The sequence below is a fragment of the Jaculus jaculus genome, chromosome 14, assembly GCF_020740685.1.
Source record: "Jaculus jaculus isolate mJacJac1 chromosome 14, mJacJac1.mat.Y.cur, whole genome shotgun sequence".
NCBI classification, from domain to species: domain Eukaryota; kingdom Metazoa; phylum Chordata; class Mammalia; order Rodentia; family Dipodidae; genus Jaculus; species Jaculus jaculus.
The window spans coordinates 76974862-76980851 of NC_059115.1; the positions used below are offsets into that span (position 1 = coordinate 76974862).

At 44.6% G+C, this 5990-nt stretch overlaps 1 pseudogene; it reads right to left on the bottom strand.

Moving 5' to 3' along the window:
- Nucleotides 1–427: 427 nt before the first annotated feature.
- On the bottom strand, nt 428–1427 carry LOC101615501 (annotated as a pseudogene).
- Nucleotides 1428–5990: the final 4563 nt, after the last annotated feature.

Here is a 5990-nt window from a genome sequence, read left to right on the forward strand (position 1 = left end):
ACAAAGGGGTGGGGCTTGATATGGACTCACTTCTGCTTTCTTTATGTCTCTTTCTTTTCTTCTGTCTCTCATTTTGAGACAGCATCTCACTGTGTAGCTCAGGCTGACCTTGAACTCATAGCACTCTTTATGCTGTGACCTGGAACACTGGTACAAACATTAGCCACCTTGGCCAAATGAACTTTTGCTTTTCCAGATGATTCCACATGTTCTTAATTCCACATTTGTTCTTAATGGAACAGTTTTGAACTCCTCTTGCTGCCCCAGAGAAGCCTCCAAAGCGAAAAGTGTTAGAGATTATTATTATTTTTTTTTAATCTTAGGGATCGAAGCTAGTGCCTCTTATATGCGATGGCACATACTCTGCCACTGAGCTACAATGCCAGCCTTGTATAGACATTTTTCTGACTGTGAATGAAGTTTAAGATTAACTAGTAACAAGCCTGAGAATTTGGTTAGTGTATAGGTGCAAAGTTGGTTCGTTGGAGTCCTCTTCTGGTCCCCACCCCAGTGCATTTCAACTAAGGCATCGCCTGCTTCCTTCTCAGCCTCGATCAAGCAGGCCCTGCCCAGCCGCTCCTTGCAGGTGCCACCCGTTCTCAGCCTCAGAGCGGCTGGGCTGCTCAGAAGCGTCTCCATCCTGGGCTCCATCGCTGGAGCCTTTACGGCGTTCCATGACCTCCAACCCCCACCCCTTTCCTCATTCCTTGCGTCCTCCATAGCTTCTGGGGTTTCCTCTTGGGACGGCAATTCCTGGCTTGGGCACTGGCTGCCAGCACTGACAGACTGGCCCCCACAGGTGCTCTCCTGGGGACTCGGGGCCACACCGTGGTGACCACTCATCTCTTTGGGAGTGGCCTTGCTCTGCTCCGAGGCCTGGGTGACATCCTCAGAGTTTGAGGCACCTCCCCCACTTGTCTCACAAGCTGCTCTCTGATTTTCTTTTGCCTTAACTGAACCCGAGAGTTTGCAATGGCTGTCAGGAAAAGGCTAACTTCCTCTTTCCCACAGGCAACTTGTTCATGTTGGATCTTCAGATCAGTGAGCATTTTTAATGTCCATGTTGTCACAACTACTACGCCTTCCACTGTTTCAAAGCCTAAAGCTGAGGTTTTGAGGCATAATTCTTTCATCGCAGACTCCAACACTACAAATGTAGTAGGCTTCCCTGGCTTCTCTAGTTTTCTTCGTTTACTTGGAGGTGATGGGACCGTGACATCGTGATTAAAAACTCCCAGCTAAGATTGATCTCCTGGTCTAGCCTTGACAGAACTCCCTGGGATGTGAGACTTCTTTCAGCGGGGCCAGACTGCATTTCTCTCCCAGCATCCTGCTGTGCCGCCCTAATCTTTCTAAAGTTGTAAACTGCCCTGGATAATCTCCCTCACAAACTCTAGTTCACCTCCTTCCGGCGTTCTGTCAGCCATTCTCTACACAGGTCTCAGTTATTTGATGTCCTCAGCATCTAGGGCTAATGGGACTGGTCACCTTGTCAGTTGCTGGGGTACAGCTCATCCCTCTTCACTACCACCATCCCACCCCATCCCCTTCTGCCCAGCACCCCAGCCTGGTCTCACCTCCACTTTGGCTGCTAGTGGTTTGCAAAGGAACCAAACAAATGAAACCATTACGTCTTCCATTTCTTCTCAATTGATTTTCCTTCTCTAGCTCTTGGGATCTTAGTGTGAGAGCGGGTATTGTTGAGGAGGGCAGAACAAAACAATTCCATTTGATCAATATCCTTTCCAATCTGTTTGTATTACATGATTAAAGCCTTTCCTTTCTGAAATATACATGAATTGTTCTATAAATATTCTATGGACATTTGAGAATATATATACTTTGTTAAAAGGGCAAAAATTTTCTACATTAAATCAAGTTTATTTGTTGCTATTATATTTTTGCACTTTACCTGTTTTTATTTCTATTAGATTTGTTTAGCTCTAGAAAGAGTATATCAAAGTCAATAACTATATATTTTCCTTGCTAAACAATGCACTTAGAATCCTTATCTTATGGTCTATATATATGTTTAAGACATATTATACTTGCCATTTATTTCACATTTCCTTATTATTACCTTTCATCTTTTTGAAGGGAAACTATGCCAAGCATGACCCATGTAAGGTTACTGAAAAGTAGCTTTCTGGAAAGGATTTTGGATTCTTGACGAGATTCTCAATTTCCCAACAAAATGTATAGTGTTATATGGATCTTCCTTAAAAACTGTGCTGGCTGTCCATAGACATGTATGCACTGTCCATCAGGGGCTCTCCCTTCCCTCCTTGTTTACCTTTCCCATCACATCTGTAGGCTGTGGAGATGAGTCTGCAGTTAAAAGCACTTCCTTGCTTGCTTGCAAAGCCTGCTGACCCGAGTTTGATCCTCCTCAGCACTCATGCAATATTAATGCCCCCGTGACATTGGAAAACAGACCCATGAGAATCCGAAGTTTGCAGGCCAGCTGGACAAGTGTTTGCAGCAGCAAAAGACCCTGGTTCAGAGAAAGTGGAAGAGCTCAGACCCGGTGAGCTTGTCCTCTGACCCCCACTTGCGTGCTGTGATCGTATGCATCTGTTCAGACACACCTCCACAAATAAACACCTAAATAATAAGTAATTAATATCACAGTTAAGATCACTTGTTTTGAGGCAAGGACTCACTCTAGACCAGGCTGACTTGGAACTCACTCTGTAGCCCAGGCTGGCCTTGAGCTCATGGTGATCCTCCTACCTCACCCTCAAGAGTGCTCAGATTCAAAGCATGAGACACCATGCCTGACACCCACCCTTCTTCCTAAAAATGGGAAAGTCTGTAAGGGAGTTTCTAGAATGAGTTAGTTGAGGTGGGAAGACCCACCCTAACTCAGACTGATGCATAAAAAGGAGAAAGCAAGCTGAGCACACGCAGCTATTGCTTTCTGCTTCCTAGCAGACTGCAACCTGGCCTCTGGATTTTGGAGCATGGCCATGCCATCTGTTATCCATAATCACATATTATTCAGAAAGTTCTGGTTGTGTTATTGTTCCCAAGTACAGTCAGTCTCTTCCCTGACACTGAGATAACAGAAGACCCCATGGCTAGTGCTTCTCTTGAGCGGGTTCCTGTCAGATTGACTCAGTCAGCTGCTCTTTGGAAGATACAAGTGGCAGACCTGACATCAGTCATGAGCAGCGCTGTGGGTCACGAGAAGGACGTGTGGGCAGGTGGCCTAGCCTTTCATGAAATCGACTGCTGTTGCAACGATGCCTCTCCATCAGTAACTGTAGCTGTGTAGGAAGGAAAAGAAGGCCAGACTGATGACGGAGGAAGAAAAGATGATGTTTGATACGTACATCAGTTGGTTTGGCTTTGTGATGCCATTGATGAGTAATTATTATTGCAAAACACTCCTGGAAATCGGCCTGAAAAGTAGCTGGGGCATGGGAAATCATTCCGATGGACAAAAGTACAGGCTTGAAGTTATATCCATGAGCATTGATGGGCAGGGCTGAATCATTTGGCTCATTGGCCAGTGGTGTCGAAGAAGAGAGATCAGATGCAGTTTGAGCTCTAACTTTTGTTTGTTTATTTGTTTGAGAAAGACAGTGATAGGCAGGCAGAGAGAGAGAGAGAGCGAGTGCCAGGGCTTCCTACCACTGCAAATGAACTCCAGACACATATGCTATTTAGTGCATCTGGCTTTACATGGGTGCTGGGGAACTAAACCTGGGTCATCAGGCTTTGCAAGTAACCACCTTTAACTGCAGAGCCGTGTCTCGAGCCCCGACTGTAAGTAACTTGATGAACCTACATCACTCGAGACATCTTGAGTATAATTTTTGAGAATCTTCATACAAGTGCTGGCCCCACGGCATTTCACTAAGGAGCTAAGTGCACGGGCCATTCAGCCTCCTCAGCCGCCGGCCGAGAGCTCGCACAGTGTAAGGAACGAGCACTCTCACCAGGACTGCAGGGATGCTCGTTATGCGTGTGTTCAACAACGTGGCTCTCCACCGAAAACGCACACTGTTCACAACGACGAGTTTTAGCCAACCCTGAAAACTGACAGTAGTCAGGAAGACCATAGTTTTTTTTTTTTTTTCTTGTAAAATATCTTAGGCAATCAGAGCAATCAGAATCTAGAGTTGCATCTGGAGTAAACTTACTCTATGATGTAAGTCGTCTCAGAAGGGGCAATGGTGATTTGTGATGGAAGCTGTTGCTCACCGCCCACAATCCACCTTCTGGGACGAGGCATCGACTTTCCCGCTGAGATCTTACATGTGAGCCCTTGAAACTGCTGTCAACCAAATCAACTGCCTTCGCCTTATGGCTATATTCCCAAGGAGGGGCTTTCTCATCTACTCACTGGTCAGTGTGTTTGTGCAAAGGTTCAGGGCATCTCTGACCCACCATCTTAGCTTCGGAGCAGCGGCAGGGCCTGGCTGAGGCCTGTTATGATAAGGTGGGTGTCCTCTTCGCTACTCCTGTGCTCTCACTCCTTGAAACATCTGCTCTGGAGCGTACACAGCTCCGAATGAAAGATGCTTGTACTCAAGTCCCCGACTTAGAGACTGCTTTCTAAAGAACATAACCACATCAGATCATGATAGAGAATATTTATTTTTCTTTCTGACATATATATATATTTTTGGTTTTTCGAGGCAGGATCTTACTGTAGCTCAGGCTGAATTCACTACATAGTCTCAGGGTGACCTAGAACTCACAGCAATCCTCCTACCTCTGCATCCTGAGAGCTGGGATTAAAGGCCCACATATATATGAACACACACGAACACAACACATGCACACGGAATATACAGGATACCTCTACCAATTAATAAGAGGTAGGAATATAGGCTGCTGACTAGAGAAATGGGCAATACTCATGAATGCTCAAATTCAGTATGTATAAGAAAAGGCTAAATTGAATCCAGGGTAGGTTAATATGTTCCACACTCATCAGCAACTGTTCTCAGCTCTTTCATACACTAGGACAAAATTGGTAAAACTTTGAAACATACAAATACTCAGACAAATAAGTAAACCATTCCTAGGTTTATTCATAAACATTTCACCTATCTTTTACGAAATGCATGTTAGCATGTCAATAGATATGTACTGTGCATTCCTAATACCCCACTCCACTGAGCCACTGTACTGAGGCAGAGTTCTAATTTGAGTTGCCACCCTAGAGGTGAATCTTTTGAATTGCAATGTATTTTTTAGGCAATGTATAAAATCTCCCCCAAATTCAATTACTGTCTTAAAAGTCAGCGTCACAGTTCTCATGTATGGAGCCATGAGTGGAAGAGAGAACCACAGGACATTAGTGGTTGTTTTTTATTTATCGCTTTGTTCTGTCAGCTGGTTATATAGATTTATTCATTTCATGCCTACTCAGTGAGTGATACTCAAGTTAATTTTACAGATGTGCATGTGTGCCGATATAGAAAAAAACAATGAATCTTTTGAAAAAAATCACCCTATATACACAACAGCACCTCCTTGACCCTTTGTTGGACAATATAAATTATGTTTTGTCTAATTTCAGTCTTCTCCCATAGTTCAATCATTTCCTACCTTTGCCTTACTCTCCAGTATTTCTGAGATTTTAAAATCCAGCTCTTCAGGTTCACATGGCCTCTATGTCATTGTCAGCCTCCTGAGTCCTCAGCAGTCTGTTCTAAACACCCAGCACCTAGGGCCGCGTCTGTTCGCTTCACTTTGATAAGATCAGGTTCAGTGGGCTGGGGTTAAGCCTCCAAAGTGTCCTGATGCATCTGGCAGGTTTCAGGGTCATGACATCATTAGGCAAGGCTGCTAATGACAGCATTAACATATATCCATAGCAACGTTGGGAACAAAAAGGATTAGAACTTTTAAAAATGGGGTCGTCGCCACCAAGGTAATTTCTTGGTCTTGCAGACTCCATTCGTTGCCTCTGAGTGTTCATGGGAGGTCAGCAGGTACACTGGCAAATATCCCAGGTGATTCTTGCTCTTTCA